At 41.0% G+C, this 22,790-nt stretch overlaps 2 protein-coding genes across 3 annotated transcripts in view; both read left to right on the top strand.

Moving 5' to 3' along the window:
• Positions 1-22,790, top strand: part of LOC309872041 (conserved oligomeric Golgi complex subunit 2-like) — a 1,078,599-nt gene that overhangs the window by 82,343 nt on the left and 973,466 nt on the right. The window lies entirely within an intron of this gene.
• The window catches only part of LOC309872675 (uncharacterized protein), a 232,981-nt gene that overhangs the window by 23,696 nt on the left and 186,495 nt on the right, over positions 1-22,790 (top strand). The window lies entirely within an intron of this gene.

The raw sequence follows: 22,790 nt of genomic DNA, 5'->3' as shown, positions 1-22,790 counted from the left end.
TAGCTGGTGTGGTGCTGGTGAAGTTGAGCAAGACAGTTGTTAAGTCTTTTTACCCTAATTGCTGTTGTCCTATTATTTCCTTTTTATCTTAAAGATTTTATTTTATATCGTGGTGATATATGCTAAAACTGTTGCTTCTGGTCCTGCATTAAAACTTGAATATGTAGGGCATTTTTAAAGGATTCATCCCTGGAGATACAGTATTTGTTTTTCTCTGTCTGACTTATTTTGCTTAGCACAATACCCTCTAGGTACATCCATACTGTTGTAAATATCAGGATCTCATCCTTTTTGATGGCTGAGTAATATACCATTGTGTGTATGTACCACTTTGTCTTCTGTTGCTGGACACTTGGGCTGCTTCCATATCTCGGCTATGGAAAAAAAAATGCTGCAGTAGGCTTAGGGGTGCCTCTGTGCTTTCAGAATGTTGAGTCTGATGTGTCAACTGCCACAACAGTCGTGGCAACTCAGGAAGGGAGCCAGGTGCAGGAGGTAAGAGGAGGAGTGCAGCTTTAGGCAATCTGAGTTGAGGTGTCTGTTGGACGTGCAGGTGTAGGTTCTGGTTGGACAGTCAAAATGTAGGAATGGGTGCTTGGGGGAAGAGAGATGCAATCATGCTGTTGCCAAGGGATATATTCCTTGTAGAGAGAGTGACAGTTAAGGATTTAGGGTAATTCCTTCTTTTCTTGGGCAGATAAAGGGGAAGAATAAAGGAGTAGTGGATGGAAGGGGAGGGACGTGGCTTTGATGCCAGGAAGGCATTTTTGCACAGATGTCTAGAGAAGAGAGATTTCAAGGAATGAAATGTCAGCAATGTTCGATGATGTGAAAAGTTGCAAAGCAGCTTGATTAGGGGGTGGGGGTGGATCGAGGAGGTTGTCACTGAGTACTGAAAGAAAATGGGAGGTGAGTAGTGGAGTCCTAAGCCAGACAGAGAGATAGGGTGACTGGGCGTGAGACCATGGAGGTCACACACAAGAATAGCCTTTTAGAAAGTTTGATGGTAAAGACACAGACGATCATAACTCCAGACATAGCTTGGACAAGGGTGGGTTTTACAGGCTGTGTTTACCTATTTGCAGGTTGACTGAAGGGAGATGACAGATGGTGCATGCTGCTGGATGTTTTGGGTTGAGATGGGATCAGGTATACAGAAAAGCACACAGAGAGGAGTGTATGGCTGCCCTGACTGCTTCTGTAGAACACAAGGCCAACATTAGGCATGGAGGGAATGGAACGTGGCTCAAGGAGATGTGCAGTCTCAGATACAGACCACATGGCTCAGAGTCTTACAGGGCTCTCCTTGCCTCTGCGTGGCCCTTCTCACAGGGTTTAAGTTTTGAAGAGTCCTTTTGTTTCTCTGGGTTTGGGGTGTGACTGGAGAGACATAGCAGAGAGCAAGGGCTGAGGAAAGACCAAGAGGGCAGGAACTCACAGAGGGGAGTCTACTACCCTCTCTGCCTTTTCTGGTATGGGCTCTCTCCTGATCTGGATGGACGGATGACCTGCCATTACTTCTTTTAAAAATGCATTTGGCTTTACCCTGCCAGAAAGCAACACATGTTTATTGAAGAATAGTGGGAAACCCCAGAGAAACTGAAGGAAGAAAATAAGCACTCAGCTGAAGACAACCATTCAAAAGTTCTGGCACCTTTTCCTCCCAACTTTCACTGAAGTTGAACAGATAAATGTATATATATGAAGTGATTTCTGGGAAAGACCAAAAAAAAAAAAAAAAAAAAAAAAGATACCGACAACAAGAAAACAAAAAAGAGAACAAAGCAGAAGAAGACGGTGTTCATTTTCTTCCTGAGGCTGCCCTTCCTCGATACTGCTACTTGGTTTTACTACCTGCTTTTCTCCCTGGGCTTTCTTGACAAAACATGGTTCCACTACTTTTACCTTCTTCAAAGTGTTTGACAGAGTCGTTTGCTTTCAACATGGAGTTTGAGCAAAATGGACTATTGTTTTAAAATATTCTATCATGTGTGCTGTAATATCTCATCCTGGACATGATGCAAATGCTATGATAAAAAGAAGAGATGCTTTTAAAGTGATCACCAGAGTTGTGAAATTCATTGGCATGATCCTTCTTTTTTTTTAAAAAAGATTTTATTTATTTATTTGACAGACAGAGATCACAAGTAGGCAGAGAGGCAGGCAGAGAGAGGAGAAAGCAGGCTCCCTGCAGAGCAGAAAGCCCGATGCGGGGCTCGATCCCAGGACCCTGGGATCATGACCTGAGCTGAGGGCAGAGGCTTAACCCACTGAGCCACCCAGGCTCCCCGACATGATCCTTCTTTTGAGGGTCATAATTCGTTTAATTTTTTTTCTGCTCCAGTTTAACCTTCGCAGTCTTCAGTTGTTATGTGCATTAGACACAGTATTAGCAGTACTGGCAGTAAAAATACTCCTGTCACCCTTTACAGGTACCATTTTACTAGCATCTCCTTACCACTGTAGCAGCTTTAAACCCTGTTTCCACCCTGTTCATTCCTTTAAATGCCTTTTCCTTAAAACCTTTTCTTAGTTTTTGGTGTTCTATAGCTTTACCACAAAATGTTTAATTGAAGATTTCTCATCTTGCTTGGTATCTGTGCATTTCCTGTATTTCTGGATTTATCATTTCTGTAATATCCTCAGCTGTTTTCTTCTGAAATTTTGACTCTGTCCTTCTGCTGTACATCCCAGGATTCTTATTTAAACCTCCCGTCTGTTGTTCGTGTCTCTCAAGCTGGCGTTCATCCTCTTCTCCTGCCTCCTTGTGTTGCATTCTGGGGAATGTCTTCACTTCTTGGTGCAGTGTTGTGAAGTCCTTCATTCGGGGCTCATCTACTGCCCCACCATTCTGGTGTGTTTTCTGTTGTGTTTTACGTCTCAGTGATTTTTGGTCCCTGTTTAACTTCCTTCAGTTCCATGTTCACACTTGGCCTGTTGCTTTTGATAGGCTCTTGATCCTTCTTCATTTTTAAACCTCTTTTGTGTTCTTAAACAATTAACATGTAATATTTTCTATTCTGTATCTGATCATTCCAGTGTCTAAAGTCTTCATTTTCCCTCAGTCTTCTGTCTCTCACAGTGGCCTCATTTCTTGCATGCTCTGTGAAGGGATTTTGAGACCAGATTTATTGGAACATAGATGTAATCTCTTTTAATTCTGTTTTATGGTGTTTTTTGTTTGTTTGTTTGTTTGTCTGTCTGTTTTTTCCTGGAGGGTTTGTCTTTCCTTTGCCAGGAGGCTGGGAGTGTTCTTGGTTGGGATCACTTTGGTTCCATTTGAGGGTCCTGGTTTATTAAGGAAATCTCAGGTTCAGTTCCCCCAACTTACCGTGTGGTGGGAACGGGGTCTGGAGGGCACAGGCCTGTAGAGATCCTGCAGTGAAAATGGCATTTGTTCTCTGGCACCCTGATTTGTTTCTCTTGAGCTTGTTGCTTACAGATCAGGTTTTGGCTCACTTGTTTCTGCCACCTCCCTCTTCCTGCTTCCTTTCCTACCATTTTCTAAGTCCTTTGCTAGTTTTCCGATGTCTTCTAAAGCCCAGAAATGTTTTGTGAATTCCATTTGCCATCACTAATTGCAAGTCTCATCCTGCAGCAGGAAGGCCAGAGCCAGACACTGTAATGCTCTGCCTCCCACAGAGGAGATTTTAATACCCTCTCCTCGTGTTCAGAAATTCTAGATTGGAGATGGAGTTATGGATACATTACCATCTACAGAGGATTAGTTGCCTATATAATAGAACAAGTATGCATTATTCTAATCTTCCTAAAACTTCCATTTTGCATAATAAATATGAATGAATAAGGAACCCGCATTATTTTAGTTTATGCAGATGTTCTCTTTCTGTCTCTGGCTTTATTTTTATTTTTTTTTTTAAAGATTTTATTTATTTATTTGACAGAGAGAGATCACAAGTAGGCAGAGAGGCAGGCAGAGAGAGAGAGGAGGAAGCAGGCTCCCTGCTGAGCAGAGAGCCTGATGTGGGACTCGATCCCAGGACCCTGAGATCATGACCTGAGCCGAAGGCAGTGGCTTAACCCACTGAGCCACCCAGGCGCCCTGTCTCTGGCTTTAGATGGTAGGTTGTCATTTGTATGGTTCATTCTGAAAATTGGGTAACTTCATTCTTATTTTCTACATGTTGGTGCCATATAAAGTGATGATTTATGGAGATTCAGAGGTAAATATTTATCAACATCTAAATAATTGGGGAAGGCTTCCTATACAAAAGGTAGAATTATTAAGACCTGTTTAATCACAGAAGGGATATCCTGTAAAGCTAGCCCATAAATAAAAAGTGGATCAGAAGAAAGCAGAGAGAGGAGAGAATTTGGAAGGAGCACGTGGAGGGACACCTACTGCCTATCCCTGTAAGTCAGGGGCAATCCGGAAGGGAAACCTTGTTAAAGGAGGCAGTAGTGTTTAGATGTAATGAGCTACTGGAAACCTCACAGTGTTCTGGTGAATCAAGTGGTGTGCAATCAAGTCCGCAGCCCAGTTGAAGTTGTGGCTTCAGGCAGCAAGCAAGCAGGCCTTTCTGTCTGCCTTTATCTCCAGTGGGAGCGACTTGTCCTCCTTGAAGTCAGCCTCCAGACATCTTTTCCTGTCGCTACACATCTGTGCATCACTGAGAATTTCTGCGGTTGCTGCTTCATGGAGATGTTTGTCAGTTTTGGGTTTTGTTTGTTTTGTTTTGTTTTTTACCGAGGTTCACTTGCTAACTTTTCTCTTCTCAAAAAAAATATATATTTAATCTAGGGGTGCCTGGGTGGCTCAGTGGGTTAAAGCCTCTGCCTTCGGCTCGGCTTGAAGGCATGATCCCAGGGTCCTGGGATTGAGCCCCACATCAGGCTCTCTGTTCAGCAGGGAGCCTGCTTCCCTTCCTCTCTCTCTGCCTGCCTCTCTGCCTATTTGTGATCTCTGTCTGCCAAATAAATAAATAAAATCTTTAAAAAATATATGTGTTTAATCTAGGGGCACCTGGGTGGCTAAGTGGGTGGGTTAAGCCTGTCTCTTCAGCTCAGGTTATGATCTCAGAGTCCTGGGATTGAGTCCTGCATCATCAGGGAGCCCTCTTCCTCCTCCTCCTCCTTTTCCTCCTCCTTCTCTCTCTCTCTCTCTCTCTCTCTCTGCCTCTCTGACTACTTGTGATCTCTCTCTGTCAAATAAATAAGTAAGTAAATAAATCTTTTAAAAATATATATATAATCTCTTCCAGGAAGAGATTATGCTGAGTGAAAAAAGTCAAGCAGAGAGAGTCAATTATCATATGGTTTCACTTATTTGTGGAGCATTACAAATAGCATGGTGGACAAGGGGAGATGGAGAGAAGGGAGTTGAGGGAAACTGGAAGGGGAGGTGAACCATGACAGACTATGGACTCTGAAAAATAATCTGAGGGTTTTGAAGGGGTAGGGGGTGGGAGGTTGGGGGAACCAGGTGGTGGGTATTAGAGAGGGCACGGATTGCATGGAGCACTGGGTGTGGTGCAAAAACAACGAATACTGTTACACTGAAAAAATATATATATATTTCATCTCTTATTACCATGTATTTTAAATGGTAGTGGGGATGATGGTGTGGGACCCCATGAAGTGAATTTACACTGCCATCTTGACCACAATATAAGTGTCGTACACAGCCGTCCTGTGTCCCCTTTCGTTCTGAAATGGATTCTCTCTTCCCAGCTGTTATCAATAGAAGACAGGGGTCTTTGTTCTTGTAGGTGACTTGTCCAAGATTGCACAACTTTCGAGGTTTAACCTTTGGTCTGATTGTAGGACCCATTTTCTTTAACTCAGTGCCATGCTACCTACCATGTAGGACTCTCAATACTCTCCTGCTTTTGAAGCTGTAATCCACAGGCCACGTCTACCAGTGCATATCTATTTTTGTCTAGTTCATTCATTTATTGCACACATTTACTGGATGCCAGCTATGTGTTTCAGGCACCTTTCTAGGTGCTGGAGATATGGCAGTGGGCAAGTCAAACACAACCCCCTGCCCTCATTGAGCATGTTCCATTTCCTACTACTGGAAGCATCCACCAGGAACAATGGACTTATGCCAGAAGTCCAGCAATGATATGAGTTCCAGAAATTTCTGAATGGTTCTTTGTGGAAGTGATGATTTGGCGGCAGCCCTCAAGGTAGCTACCTGCACAGGCAAAAAAAAAAAAAAAAAAGGAGGGCTGGTGTAGAAATGCCTGATGAATGTGCTTCAAGGTCAAATAACTGAGCCAGGTCTTTAAGGTCTTATTTAGCTCTGAGATTTTTCAAGAACTTTCCATGATACATAAGCATATTATAGAAAAAAACCTATTCAAAGCACACTGTAAATTTGGAGGACGATTGTCTTTGCATTATTTTTGTGATTAAATGACAGTTGATGATACAGACACTGTTGTAAGTCACTTATCCCTGTGCAAACACTTTGTGGTAAATTCTTTTATTATCCTTATTTTTCAGAGGTAGAGACTGATGCAAAGGGAGAAGTTTGGTGGTTCTCCACTGGCCACAGCTAAGCAAGCAAAAAGCAAAAAGCAGAGCCTGCATTGGACCCAGGTACTGTGGCTCCAGACCCCAACTCTTCACCCTTGGGCTTCTTGCAGCACGCCTGATTTCTTGTCACTAAGAACTTGGTGCAGGAGTTTAACGGTACCTTTAACTTCTAGTTTTTCTTTCTCAGAACTGAATCTGCATTGCAGTGCATCTCTGCATAAACATGTGTTTAATTTTGTCACCTTTAATTTTGTTTTTAGGTAAGATCTGAAGGAGTCAATCTGTTTCTTCTGTGGCTTCAAGCACTTCAGACAAACTTTGCAGAAGAGCAGGTGCTGATTTTTGCTTGCCTCGTGCCTGGTTTCCCAGCGATCATGTCATCCAGAGGGACCTGCATGGTGGAGACACTCATCAGTCCTAGCCCTGGTGTGGCGGATGGTGAGGAACATTTTAGCCAGCCTTACAGGTTGAAATGACTCTGGAAGTTCTCTTGAGGGATTCCTCAGCTTGTCATGATCCTGAATAGAACCCTTTATTTCATAGATGGGTTTGGAGGAGGAATTATCCCCTGCTCTTGTTCACAGTAATGTCTTACAGACATTAGAATAGAAAGAATCCGAGCCTTTTTTATATGCAGTGAGGACGGGAGACATTTACTGAAGTGGTGGAAACAGGAATGGAAGGGAGGACTCAGATGTTGGAAACAGCAGGAAGTGGAGACACATCATGTATCTGGAGTGTTTTCTTGGCTGTGAATGAAATTTAAATCTGCCATCCAAAACTACTGTTTATTGTCCTCAGCATGATTGTTTCACGAGTGGACATTCATCTGCTCACCCAGCCCTGTATTTTCATGCCGCATTCATGGAAAGACAGTAGCTGCTTCCTGGGAAAGTCATGGCAACCATCTGTGTCCCATGAGTTTTTAAGGAACTTGCCAGTTAGGGCCAATGATTGATTAATGCACATCACTTTATTGCCCAAAGACAGGTATTTGATCCTTAGGCTGACTGAAGCAGAATTTGGCAGAGAGAAGAATAGTTTAGAGGGAGAGGTGGCTTCATGGGACTTTGTACCGTATTTCCAACCCCTTGATGCTCGCTGGCCTGGAGTGTCGCGTGAGCAGGTTCCAAAGGAGGGGCCGATGTATTTTAATGAAGGCCATTTTTTAAAAACCCTTTGAACGTTGGTGAAAGAACTCCTTTTTTTCCCCACTCTGGAGCAAAGATATATCCACAAGAATCACTCCACTCTTGCCGGCCATATCAGGGGAAAGGATCGCTGAGGACCAAACATGCTTTTTTCTTCAAGTACTATTGAACTGTATGGTTATTCAGGTAAAATCAAAATCTTGGATAATTCAGGAATGGTCTTTCTCTTGATAGGAAAGAGGAAACATTGCTTATTTTCTCCCAGCTCATCCATATTTTGTATGTTTGCTTGTTTGTTTTTTGAGTTGACTCTTTATGATATTTCACTAGAACTTGAATATGTGCTATATCACATCAGCAAAGACCTGGCATACATAATATTTTGTGTGAGAGTGTATGTCAAGCAAACATTTCAGTTCTCCCATCTGCTTTCATATTACCATATTCACACAGAACACTTCACTTCTAACACTGTGGCTGAGGCTGTGGATTTTTCCCTCACCAGGCAACTCTGCAACACCAGCTGGGTGTCCTGTAGTTTTACTCAGCTTTGACACTGTCTGCCTTGATATGGCATCTGATCCCACAGGTTAAGGGCTCAGTCCCGTGAGACTGTTCCATCACATTCAGGTGCCAGTCATAAGTAGGAGGGGCCCAGGTTACCCACAACTTCTCTACAACTTGGCTACAAATCAGAGGTTCCTTCAACTCCTCCTCCGGTTCAACTGAGTGGCTCGCAGAACTCTGGGAAACATTTGTTTTCATTTGTAATTTATGAAAGATATGATAAAGGATACAGATGAACAGTCAGATGCAGAGACACAAAGGGCACAGTCTTGGAGGGTCCCAAGCACAGGAATGTCTATTCCTGTGGAGCTGGGTTTTATCCCCCTCCTGGTACCTGGATATGTTTACTTACCTGGAAGTTTCCTGAAACCCCTGCTATGAGGATTTTTTTTAAAGATTTTATTTATTTATCAAAGAGAGAGAGGGGGAGAGAGCGAGCACAGGCAGACAGAATGGCAGGCAGAGGCAGAGGGAGAAGCAGGCTCCCTGCTGAGCAAGGAGCCCGAAGTGGGACTAGATCCCAGGATGCTGGGATCATGACCTGAGCCGAAGGCAGCTGCTTAACCAACTGAGCCACCCAGGCGTCTCTGCTATGAGGATTTTTATGGAGGCTTCCTTACATAGATGTGCTCTGCTTTTAGCCCCCTCCCCTCTCTGGGGGAATGTAGGGGTTGGGGTGGGGGTGCCGAAGATTCTAAATTCTAATCATGGTGTGGTCTTCCTGGTGATGTGTCCCCACTGAGGAGCCATCTTGGAGCCCACCCAGAGTTGTGTTATTAGAACAAAATATTAAACTCAAATGGATGGAAGACCTCAATGTAAGATAGGAATTCTTGCCAGTTTTCTTAAGGTGATTCTTTCTCTCTGCTATCCCTCAAGATTCTGTCCTTGCCTCCCTTCCTGACTGCACTGTCCTATTGGGCAATCTTGCCTATTGGGCAGGTGGAATGGACCAGTAGGGTCAAAATGCACAGCTTCTAGAAGGCAAAGGGATACTCCAGTCTGCTCTCAGGACTTTGGAGTCTTTGTGTTTTTGGTGCTGGTGAAAGGAAATGAGAGAGGAGAGCAGACAAGAAAGAATGCTAAGTCATTAGAGAGAACTGGTAGGATAAAATACAGGCATGATGAGTAGAATGAGTTTAAAAACATGATACCATTGGGTGATTTTTTTAATACTCAGTAAGAATATTTTTAACAAAGTGAACCATTTAGTTTTGAAATATTCATTCTTAGCATAATTTGAGTTTTATGATAGGATTACATTACATGATTGTCACCATTATTTGTCACCATGACTTTTTTTAAATTTTGGATAGGAATTTTAATAAGATAGCATTTTATTTCAGTAGACATTTAAGTTAAAATTTAAATGTATATATGTTCTTTCCCACATATTATCCAAAGGCTACAAATTAGAGTGGAAGAATAAGGAGAATCAAGGTACTTGTTTTAAAGTTCCTTTTACACTGTTTTGAAAATATTGTCTTCCTCATTTATTTCCATCATTTACCATGTTAGCAAAATCTACAAACTTGTACTTGGTAAGTACTGATTGGGCTGGGTATAGAGGATGTCCACAGGGAAGCTGCCATTCTCTTTCAAAGTGACCTTTGTTTATTTTTAAGCAAAATAGTCACTTTATTCTTATATTTAATGGTAACTTTATGGTAAGAGGTTTAAAGTTTCCTAATAAATGATTTTACCTATTTGTACAAACTATTTATTTGTACCTCAGGAAGACTGTGGCTCCTAAAATAATTCAACATGTGTCATGATTCTTCTTGGTATAATTATATTTAAAATTAAGTTTTAAAATTTTAATTTTTAATTGAAACTGTTTATTGAAGGCAGTGTTTATTTTCTCTGCAAAGATGTTGAAATAAACATTCTTGTTGAAGTCTTCTTAACGGTGTTGAGGTATGGTGACCCCAGACCCCAGACCTTGCCCAGTGGTGAGGCAGACCATCCCAGGCCATGCAACTGCCCAGAGTAGCCCTTCCTTATATCCTGGATCTTTCATCCACTACGTGCTACTTACAGCTTCTTATGGAGGGGCCAATATTTGGGCAACTGTGCAACCTAAGGGCAGTAAGCTCCAGAAAGGAAGGAAACATGAGGGAATTTCTAGTTTCACTGCTCAGGGTTTTTGTTTGTTTGTTTGTTTGTTTGTTTGTTTTCCCCTATGAAAAATGAAGGCTCACAGGACATAAGTATCCCTTTGATTGGTGCTGGGGTGGGGAAGCAAATTTTCTTCTCCCTATTATTGAAAAGCAGGCAAAATTAGTTAAAGTGAATAATCAGAAACAATTTGGGAGGGAAAGAGATCACAACAGGCATTAATCCATGTGGTGAATGTGGACTACTAATTCAGTTGTCTTTGGGTGTTTACTTATATACACACAAATGTGCATGCTTGGATCAGGGGAAAGCAGCAAAAACTTGATGCCTTTTGAAATATGTAGAAGTACTAACCTTTAGAGGTACCGGGCTGTGTATTTGTTAGCTATCTGTATATGGGTATTTTTTTCAGAACTTGATTCTGATTTGATAAAAACTCTATATTCACTGTGGAAAACATAGTATACTTTAATATATTGAAATTAAAGTTCTTTATTGAGAACTTGTCTGCCTCATGCAAGTGCCTCCAGGTATATAAAAGGTGGGAGGTCGGGGTACCAGGTGGTGGGTAATATAGAGGGCATGGATTGCATGGAGCACTGGGTGTGGTACAAAAACAATGAATACTGTTATGCTGAAAATAAAAAAAAAAAGAAAGTAAGAGAGATGGACATACAGCAAGTAGTAGCTCAAGTCCAATACCATGTAGCTTTTTGTATTGATTATGAAATTTAAAGGAGAAAGGGACTTTTTTTAAATTATTCTATTTCTTTTCAGTGTTCCACAATTCATTGTTTATGCACCACACCCAGTGCTTCATGCAATATGTGCCCTCCAGAATACCCATCACCAGGCTTACCCAACCCCCTACCTGCCTCCCTTCTAAAGCCCTCAGTTTGCTTCTCAGAGTCCACAGTCTCTCATGGTTTGTCTTCCCCACCAATTTCCCTCAACTCACTTCTCCCCTCAACCTCCCAATGTCCTCTGTGTTATTCCTTATGCTCCAGAAGTAAGAAACCATATGATAATTGACTCTGCTTGACTTATTTCACTCAGCATAATCTCTTCCAGTCCAGTTCATGTTGATACAAAAGTTGGGTATTCATTCTTTCTGATGGAGGCATAATAATCCATATTGTATATGGACCACATCTTTATCCATTCATCCATTGAAGGGCATCTTGGTTATTTCCACACTTTAGTGACTTTGGCCATTGCTGCTATGAACATTGGTGTACAGATGGCCCTTCTTTTCACTACATCTGTATCTTCTTGGTATATACCGAGTGCAGTTGCAGGGTCATAGGGCAGCTCCATTTTAATTTTTTTTTTGAGGAATTTCCACACTGTTTCCCAATGTGGCTGCACCAAGAAAGGGACTTGTTATTAATTCTGTGGAGCTGGTCAAGTCTGACACTCAAAGATAAATTCTTTCAGACATAAAGTTGTTTATACTGATTCTATTCTTCAGATTCATCTACAAGGAAAAGGCTATAAAACTAAAGTCCCATGGATTTGATTAGGGTAGTATTGGGTGTTAAAGTACCTAAAATGATAAAGAATGTCTGTACATTCTTCTAGATTTGTTTCAGTCCTAAAATATTAAATTAGTTATAATGTATGTGAAAATATCCTTACTATTAGAATTGCTTATCCTTTCTCAAATTTTCTAGTGGCTTAGTACTTAGTAGTTCCACCGCTGTATGCCATAGCTATAATAAGCAAGCAGTAACAGGAGTCACCATCCCACCTTTGTCAGGTCACAAGGCAGAATCAGAAACAAGTCTACCAAAAAATGTCATCCCTAATAATTTCCAGTACTTTAATTTTAAAGTTTTAGTTGATATTCATCCAATCAAATATATAGCTGAGATATATGTTTGTGAGAAATTGAACTGTTTAGGGTGGTGGCTTACACTCACTCCCCTAATCATGTATTCTGTTTCCTTCCAGACATCCCCCATTTGAGACCAGCACCAGTGTATGTACATTACTACAACTCAAGACAATGAAAACATTTATAGTATAAAAATTCCATACATGGCAATTCACATTGTTTTTATTAAATGGATTATAAATTTCTTTTTGGAAAAAAAGTATCTAGCTATAATCCAAAACACTCAAAATCGAGTTACTGTACTGCCCCAAATCATACAGGTATGTCATTCATCTTTTTCTTATATTTTACATAGGTAAAAGTACACTAACACATACCAAAGTAATTGACTCATAGGGGTTTTGGTTCCTAAAGGATGCTGGTTCTAGGTATTATGTTTGTGGATGGGCTCTCTCTCTGTTGCTGAGGTGTCAGAGGGACTTCTGAGATAGCACTTGCCATGCTCTGCTGACATTGCCATGACAAGGTGATCTTGGGGGCCAGGGAGATGTTTGAGAACATGGTGTTGTGTGCAGTCTCCTGGACCCTCTCATTTTCCCTCCTTTGCTCAAGAGCCAGTGACATCAGAGCATAAGACCAGGGGCCTGTGTTGCCTTCACCCATCCCCAGCACCAGGCAGGCCCTCAAGAACCATGTAGGTGGGCTGTGGGAAGGACCTATTCGACTGCCAAGTGCCTCTTGGCATCTCAGAGGGAGCAGTGGAAGAGCATCTCAGGAATTTGAGGTGCCATGATGGAATGTCTGGAAGAAAAGGCAGACTCTCTTTCGAAGGCTTTCAGTGAAGACCTCTTTCTGTGTGGGGCCCATGGTATACCTTCCCTCTCTTGTGGTCCTTGGTCATAGAGAAATGGGCTTTCCCAGCAGGTTGAGCTTCTTAGAGACTTTGCTGTATAAGGAAGGACAACTTGGGGAGGTTTGAGAGGGGCTGCTTCATGGCAGGGGCCTGCTTTTATGCACAAAGCATGGTCCCCTTAGAGCAGCTTCGCTGATGCCCCAGAGTTCCCAAAAGTGTGACTAGGCCTGAGCTGCAAGAGTTCACACACCTGAGTGGCAGGTAGCATCTTGGTGGAGGAGCACCAAACTGAGGTCCAGAGCACATGTCCTCATTGATTAAGAACTGACTACAGAGCTAGACAAACTTATTGTCAAGAAGTCTGAGGGGGATACAGTTACAGTAAAGAGCAGCAAAATACTTACTGAAGATTTTGAAAGGGAGCTTTTAGGGTGCGTGGATGGCTCAGTTGGTTAAATGTCTGCCAGAGATCAAACCCTGTGGTGGGGGGTGGGGAGTCCCTGCTAAGTGAGGAGTCTGCTTCTCCCTCTCCCTTTCCCTCTGCCACTCTCCCTGTCTGTGCTCACTTTCTCTCTGTCTCTCTGTGTCAAATAAATTTTATAATCTTTTAAAACATAAAAATACAAGAAAGATTTGAAACTTAAATTCACTAGTTGTAACATGTAATAGGAACCCTGTAAACAGTAATGACCACTGCTGAGAACAAAATTGATTTTTTAAAGATTTTATTTATTTGGCAGAGAGAGATCCCAAGTAGGCAGAAAGGCAAGCAGAGAGAGAGGAGGAAGCAGGCTCCCCACTGAGCAGTGAGCCCAATGCAGGACTTGATCCCAGGACCCTGAGATCATGACCTGAGCTGAAGGCAGTGGCTTAACCCACTGAGCCACCCAGGTGCCCCACAAAATTGATTTTCCAAAGGAATATCCCAGAACACTGAGGAAAATTTCAAAGAGATGGAAATGAGAAACGAATAAGTAAGATCTGAGGTCAGGTCCAAATCTACCTTGCAAGTACCCTGAGGACAAAAGGAGAAAATAACAGAAGTTATAACTGAACTAATGCAGCATTTACTTGAGCTGAAAAACAGTCATGCCTTCAGTTCATAAAGCCTTCAAGTCCCAGGGAGAATTAGCTGAACAGACTCAAACCAAAACAGACGTAAACCTATTTGACTTTCAGGGACTAAGAAAAAATTGTCAGAGTTCCAAACAGAAACCACCAGTTCCTTCTAGAAAATGAGACAGAGTATCATTGAATATTGACTTTAAGCTCTATCCCTCAGAGCTGAAAGAACTCTCTTTCTTAGAATCTTGCTTCCTATCAAATATGTAAGCAGATGTCAGATTGATTAACCTTGTAAATTGGTTTAAGTTCTAACTCTACAAACAAAATGATAAAGAACTTGGAGACAATCTAGGGGCATATAAAAATTTGGGAAGTGGTAGACTACCTTAGGTAGAGATAAGACCCACAGGCCATAGAAGAAATGACATGCCACTTTATTTTAAAAAATTTGAAAAAGATTTGTATATTAAAAAAGAGTAAAGCTGCATGTGGGCAACAGGCTGTGAAAAGCATCTGTAACATCAGCTGTTCAAGGAGTTCATGTCTCTGACGTGCCTACAAATTGAGAAGAAGACAAACAGTCCGATTGAAAAACAGACCAAATGAGAGGAAGGAGAAGTTCATGGAAAAGGAAACAGAAATGACCCCGATTTTATAGTGAGCCAGGGAACACCATTAGTTCTGGACCATGTTGAGACACCTTTATTCACTCACCCTGTAGACAAAAACTAAAAATCATCAGGTAGACAAAAATTTGCATGAAATCATATATAAGAAACTCAGCCCCACTCTTTGATAAATTTTACAGTCTATTTTGTGTGATTGTTAAGTCAATTCAAAACAATCTGTTTAGAGACTCTGACTGTTCCCTACTTGGTTACAAATTTTCAAGGAACCATCACCGTATTTATTGAGAATAATTTCCTCATTCTTGAAAAATACATTTGAGTGATGAAAAATAGCAAGAATAACGGTATAGCCACAAATTCAAGGTTCTAGTTTTCCCCCCGCCCTTAGTGGGAAAGGAAACTTTTCACACATGTGAGTCATCTACTTTTATTATCTGGATTTCTTAGTTTCCGTAAAGTCTGACCTCCTGAATCAGTTTGGATGGTTGTCTCATCCTAACTCAAACTGTATTAAAGATAAAAAACAAAAACAAAAAAACCTTCAATCTCATGAAGAAGCAGCTCATGGCAGTGCTTGCAGAGAATGTGTTTTATTCACACTATCTCCATGATTTTCTCCATTTTTCCCTACTCTGCCCTTTCCCTCTGGCCAGTTTGTCTTCCACCCCCTGCTGACTGTGTGATGGCTGCCCGCAGTGGGGGCACTGCTTTTCTTGTTCACATTCAGAGACAACCCAGATATTTCTGTAAAGCCCTTCCCATTTGTGTGTGGGGGAGAACCTAGGTTACTGTCTCTCATAGAACAGTAACAAGGCACTGACTGTCGTGCAGCTGGCTGTGTGAATGGCCCAGGAGGAACATGACTGGCTTCCATGACAGACCCCTTCCCTGTAGTGTGGATGGGGCCAGCTTCCTGTGAGTCACCTGGGCTGCAGTGGAGGAGGCACACAGTGCACTGGGGTTCAGGGAGGGGGAGGGAGGAAGGATGCTGGCAGTCAACTCTCCAGATCCAGTACTACCACACCCTGAAGATAGTCCTACCTAGCAATGGTCCCTGCCATGGTACAGACTCAATATGTCTCAGTGAGTTCTTCTAGTAGTTTTTAGTGCCACTGTAGCAAATGACAAATTCTCAGTGGCTTGAAACAACACAAATTGATTATCTTGCAGTTCTGGAGGTCAGAAGTTCAAAAATCAGTCTCAGTGTGGTAAAATCGGGGTGTTAGCAGCCTGTGTTCCTTCTGGAGGCTCTAGAGGAGAATCCACTTTCTTGCCTTGTCCTGCTTCTAAAGCTGCCTGCATTCCCTGACTTGTGGCCCTTCATTGCACCACCTTTTATCCCTCTGTTTCCAACTTCACATTGCCTTCTGATTCTGATCCTCCTGTCTCCTTATGGATCCTCATGATTACATTGGGACCACCGAGGTAATCCAGGATAATCTCTCCCCCCTCACACCTTAATTTAATCATGCTTGCTAAATCCCATTTGCCAGGTAAGGTAAAGTACTCAGAGCTTCTTGGGCTCAGGATATGGTCATCTTTGGGGCAGTCGCTATTCAGCTGGTCAGTTGCCTCCTGTGCTCCCTTTTATGCCTCACACCTCATCTCACATGTGTCTGCTGTGTTCCTCTCTTCATCTGCATTGCAAATGAGAAATGCAGCAATTTAAACCATTGAATATTAGATTTTGGAGATAGTTGCAGGAATAAGAGCACATATAATTTTATTTGTGTCCTAAAAGTTTTTGTTTGGAATTTTAAATTTTATCTAATTGTCCCTAGGTAAATTAAATATGATTCAATCAGTTGATCTGAAAAATCTTTTCAAAGAGTATACCGCTGTTGTAAAGGCCCTTCAAAACAGTATTTTGAGTGCTGTTTCCAAATGAAGTTTACACTTTCACCCTTATCACTGTATTAAAGGTCATGTTGGAGGGTTTTGTGTGTGTGTGCTTTTTTCCAAAGTGAACTTGCTTCTCTATCTAAAACGAATACCTCTAACAGTATTTTTCACCAGGGAGGAGAGGAATTAGTGTATCTTCTAGACTAAGTTTTCTTTCCACGTGAAGAATCTGTTAGGACTAATATTCATGGGAGAAGGAAAAGACAGTAGCTCTTACACCCCATATACTATGTTGACAACAACAGTATAAGCCTGACCAAAGCTGTACATCTTGGTGCATCATTTCAGCTGAAACGTGTTCAGTGAAGTATGATTTATTCCTTAGTAATTCATTTTTGTGTGAGATAAAAGTACATCAACAGAAATTAGGGAAAGCAGAGTGGTAATTTTAAAATTTCATCATTGACTGTTTTTTTTTACCAGTTCTATAAGCACATTAATTGATATTAAAACCCATAAAAGCTCATTTGGAAATGAAAAAGAAAGTTTGAGGTGGTATTGATTTTTTAACGATATTTGTATTTATTTGTATGATTACGCTTAGTTACACTTTGATTGAGTCCGAATGTGCCCTTCAACAATAATCCATGGGCTCTGGGTTTCCTGAAGTTGTATGTCATGGGGTGATCAGTTAGAAAAAGTGAATCCCACCAATTGACAACCCTATGGGTGTTTATATATTACACAAACACATTTGTTTGTTGACTGCCACTCCAGTACTTTCTGTGTCCTAGAGCTCCACCCACGTGGTGCAGGCTGCCCCCATCTGTGCTGGAGAATCATGACGGGGCATTCAGTGGCCTTAGGCATCCCCAGAGAGCTGCAGTTGCATCCTCTCATTTCCCACCTAGTTTGTGGGCATCCCCCTTTAACTTGACCCTGACAGTGGACAGGTCTCAGTATGAGCTGTCTGTGGGAAGAAACAAGATGTTGGGGGGGGGCAGCGGTAGTTGTTGATGGGAAGTTTTAAGTGTCAGGTTGTATCTTGCAATTTTCTGAACCCTGGCAGTGCAGGCCTGGGCCAACCTGGTATGTCTGTTTCACCAACCAAATCTTCCTCATGTGCCCAAGAAGTGAAACCATATTTGCATTTGCCTCCAGAATCAACTAATACTAAATAATAGTTGAGAATTCCAGCTTGATTATAGTGAGTGGAAAATAGACCTCTCTCTGGTTAATTCTTACATATGATTTTACTGTTCATCTTCATAAAAGGGATAAGAAATGAGGAAACGTGGATTATCAGTTTGTTTTCACTCTCATCACTCACTGCAGTTATAATTTTCAAAATACCAAGATGTTTTTCAAAAGTAGTTGTTTTTTTTGTTTTTTTTTGTTTTTTTGTTTTGTTTTGTTTTGTTTTTGTGGAGGGAGTAGGGACTAAGACTAAGGAAAGCATTGTTCTATCAAGAGAAGTCATTTTCAATTTATGGTATGATGGGAAATCCATCTCATATGTCCTATTTGGATAACAGAGCTCACTTTTAATTTTTTTAAACTTCCTTTGATTTTTTAATTGAATTATAGCTGACCCACAATGTTGCATTCGTTTCAGATATAAAACAACAAGATTTGACAAGTCTGTATGTTATGCTGTGCTCGCCGTACTGTACCACCAACCATATTCCCTATGCTGTGCCTTTCGTCCTGCAACTTATTAATTTTTTAACTGGAAGCCTGTTATCTCCCACTGTATTTCACGCATTTTGCCTGTCCACCCGCTGCCTCCTCTTTGGAAACGATCAATTTGTTCTCTGTAGTTATGGGTCTCTTTCTGTTTTTCTGTGTGTTCAGAGAACTTTTTAAGATAACTTGGTGCCTTTAAACATATTCCTTGATTTACATTATTTTGGATACGTATTTGCCATGTTACCCAATTAGTTATGTAATGACTTCAAAATTTGGGGGCTTAAAACAACCCTTTTGTCATATTACATATGTTTTGGGGGTCAGAAATTAGGGCAGGATCTCATGGGGCAATTTTTATGCTTAATATGGCATTAACTGAGGTCAGTGGGTGGTGGCCTTCAGCAGGCGGCTGCTTGGTCTAGAGGATTCAGGATGACTTTATGCACATGCCTGTCACTTTGATGGGTACAGTTGGGAGATGAGGCTCAGATGGCCCTCCACTTCCGTGCAGTCTTTGTAACAAGGTTGTTGGACTTATTTCCTGTCCACTCAGAGCTCCAATAGCAAATGTTCCAAGAGAGGGGTTCCTTTTGTACTTGGGCCTGAAACTGACACGTTTATTTCACTGTTTAACACAGTCACATAGCCCATGTGAATCAAAGGGAATGGGGAGTCATAGGATTTGTGATCATTTTTTAACGTGCTACATAGGTTCATATGTGCATTTTTTTTCCCATTTCTCTGACCTGTGGGAAAATGGAAGTTATTGATCAAAGAGTCACAGGTTATCAAGCTGTATGAGAGACTTCAGACTTAATCCAACCTCCATACTTTATAGATTAAAGAATATATATGTAGGTGCACATGTACATCTCCATATCAGTTATTATATATACACTTGTATATCACTAAAAATGGTATCTGTGGATTAGCCAATTCTTCTATCTTCATAGGAATGAAAAGGACTCGTCATTCCCCGGCAAATCTGAAGAAAGAAGCCAGAGCAAGAGTAAGGGAGAAAGAGAGTGAGAGGAGCATCTGATGGGATAGGATTTCTTACAAAAGGACTCCTGAAGTGACCAGAGAAAACAGACCAACAGAAAAGGGCAGACTTTGACCAAGCGGTGCTCAACGATGTGAATATCCACATGGAACAGAAGAGGTTTTAACGCTATTCCCTACTGATGTAGCCTACATACTAAAGAGGACATCAGAAGTTTTCTGGAAGATACCATAGAAAACCATTTTGAGGACCTGGGGGCGGTGGCAGAGATGAGTGGAATAGAACACCAAAAACAGGAAGCCCAAGAAAGCTTGGGTGCCGCTTCCAGATGGCGACGAGAGAAGAATTAGGCACGAACCAGTCAGCTGGAAAAGACTGGGAGCAGGGGACAACAGTGGAAAAGGACGGCTGCCAAGAGCAACTCCACAGTCTCACTTTTTTTGGATAGAAAACAATAGCCAATAGAAGGATTGAGGAAGGTCAAATGTTAATCCCATCTTGCTGACAAGCAAGAAGGAGGATAAAGTTTATAGTTAAACAAGCACATTGAAAGAACTCTTCTAACTAACAACAGGCACTTCTGGGAAGAGAAAGGCTCTATGGCGGATAAGGGAGGCAGGCGGTTTTCATTCCACCCTGAGCTAACCTGTCGTTCCCGGGTGCTCCTCTTTCCTGAAGCAGGCGGCATTCCGCCCTGGGCCGGCCGGGCTTCCAGCCAGCCAAGCTTCTGTGAGGGGGCTGCATTCCGCCATGAGCAAGCGAGGTATCCCCCGCTGCCCAGCTTCTGTGAAGGGGCGGTGTTCCGCCCTGAGCAAGCTGGGCATCCCCAACTATAAGTGCTACCATTTTACTTAAAACTGTGAAATTTGGTCAGATTTAAATTTCAATTTATGTTAAAACATTCTGTAAACTGTGTTAAACTTTGACATTTGTTCCCTCTGTTCAGTGAATAACACTATATCATATTCTGAAAAATACGCTAATTTTCATTTTGAAAAATATCCCTTTTTCCTCTTATGGTAATTATTAATATGAATTAATAGTAGAATTTGATATGGTTCCATATGCCCATAAATACTTTATTGTATATTATCAAATTTAATAATGAATATAATGTACTTTTTGGACAATTTTTAAAGACCAGTCTACTCTTAAAACAAAAAAATGGAGACGCACTTCTTTAGTTTACACAAATTTCATTTTATTATATATAACCACAGATAAATTTCAACAAATCATAATTTATTAAAATTATGTCTACTTAAAAATCTCATAGAAGAGTAAAACCATCAAAAATAATAATAAACACACACAACACACACACATCACCCATGTATTGGCAAATTACAATTGCTGTAACAATACATTAGGCATTCCACTGTTAAGGGCTATCAAAATTTCCATCAATGACAAGAAGATTTGTATCCAAATGGACTGATTTTCCAGAATCCAAGAAAAAGTCTCCTAGGGTTTATTTAAAGATAAATATTTGAACAAATACTTCTTAAATTTAGGAAATTCAGAACATACGATTAAAGAATATTTGCAGTGCAGACTATATTCAATCCTTCCTTCAAAATGTGCCTTTGAGTACATAATTCTGTTTTCTCTATCTTAATTGAGCTGTCCTCCAAGGAAGTTTTCTAAAATGTGTGTCTCTCAGGGCGCCTGGGTGGCTCAGTGGTTAAGCCGCTGCCTTCGGCTCAGGTCATGATCTCAGGGTCCTGGGATCGAGTCCTGCATCGGGCTCTCTGCTTAGCAGGGAGCCTGCTTCCGTCTCTCTCTCTCTGCCTGCCTCTCTGTCTACTGTGATCTCTCTCTGTCAAATAAATAAATAAAATCTTTAAAAAAAAATGTGTGTCTCTGTGTGATAAATGTTCTAAGACCTAACATGCTTCATTGTATTTTTACTGTGCTCTCAAATTTAATCAATAATTTGGCTTGATGTATAATATCTAGTTTCAAATATCTTTTCCATCTATACAAACACCCAGCTGTCTCCTTTATATGCTATTACTATTGAGAATTCTGCTGTCAGTATTATTCTTGTACATTTTAGGTAATCTGTTCTTCTCTTTGGCATCATTTATGCTCTTCTCTGTTTTTGATATTCTTTTTTTTTTTTAAAGATCTTATTTATTTATTTGACAGAGAGAAATCACAAGTAGTCAGAGAGGCAGGCAGAGAGAGAGAGAGAGGGAAGCAGGCTCCCCGCTGAGCAGAGAGCCCGACGCGGGACTCGATCCCAGGACCCTGAGATCATGACCTGAGCCAAAGGCAGCGGCTTAACCCACTGAGCCACCCAGGCGCCCCTGTTTTTGATATTCTTAAAACTCACCATAATGTATATGAGTGGTTTTGTGTGTGTGTGTGTGGTTTTTGTTTTGTTTTGTTTCTGATTTCTCATGTTTGGCATCATTTTAAGTCTGGTATCTTTTATCTTTCTTTAATTCTCCAAAATTTATCTCAGTACTTATTTAAATATTTTCTTTATTTTTTTTTTTCTCTTCTGCTGCATTTGGGCAGAAGTCATTAATTTGTTTGTTTGTTTGTTTTTCCCAACTCATTTATTCATTTTAAAGCTATATTCATCTTAGTCTCCATTTATTGTATTCTTTATTTCAACAATTTTCACTTAATTTATATTCACGGTATAGTATCTTTTCTTTGTATATGTATATCATTATTTTATCATATACTTTTAAGCTATTTTTAAAAATATTTTACTTATTTATTTGACAGTGAGAGATCACAAGTAGGCAGAGAGGCGGGCAGAGAGAGAGGAAGGGAAGCAGGCTACCTGCTGAGCAGAAAGCCCGATGTGGGGCTTGATCCCAGGACCCTGAGATCATGACCTGAACTGAAGGCAGCGGCTTAACCCACTGAGCCACGCAGGCGCCCCTTTTAAGCTATTTTTTAAAAGTACAGTCATTCCTTTTTTTTTTTTTAAGATTTTCTTTATTTATTTGACAGAGAGAGATCACAAGTAGATGGAGGGCAGGCAGAGAGAGAGAGAGAGAGAGAGGTAAGCTGACTCCCTGCTGAGCAGAGAGCCTGATGCAGGACTTGATCCCAGGACCCTGAGATCATGACCTGAGCTGAAGGCAGTGGCTTAATCCACTGCGCCACCTAGGCGCCCCTAAGCTATTTTTTTAATTCCTGTTCCAATAACACTTGGATTGCCATAAGAAGTTAACCGCATCATCTTTTTTAGGTAAGTAATTGTACTTTTTATATGCATAGTTATTTTAGTCCATGAGTTCAGCTCCTCTTCGGATCATCAAATCTCTGTAAAGTCTGGGTATGCTAGGATTTTCTAAGCAACAATAAAATACATTGAAACCTGGTAGCTTAATTATAATAATGTTTTCTTTCTCAATCATTCACAATAGTATTACATTCTGAGTAGCTTCCTTCTATTTTGCAGCTATAGTGTTTGGAAAAACTTGAATTGTGATATCACTGTGATAATGTGAATTAGTCAGGGTTTTTCAGAGAATCGGGAAGAGAAAAAAGGGAAGATATTCTCCAG

This window comes from Mustela nivalis (genome assembly GCF_964662115.1).
Source record: "Mustela nivalis genome assembly, chromosome: 8".
In the NCBI taxonomy this organism is placed as follows: Eukaryota; Metazoa; Chordata; class Mammalia; order Carnivora; family Mustelidae; genus Mustela; species Mustela nivalis.
The sequence above is the reverse complement of the archived record's forward strand: the minus strand, read 5'-3'. Positions and strand labels throughout refer to the sequence as shown.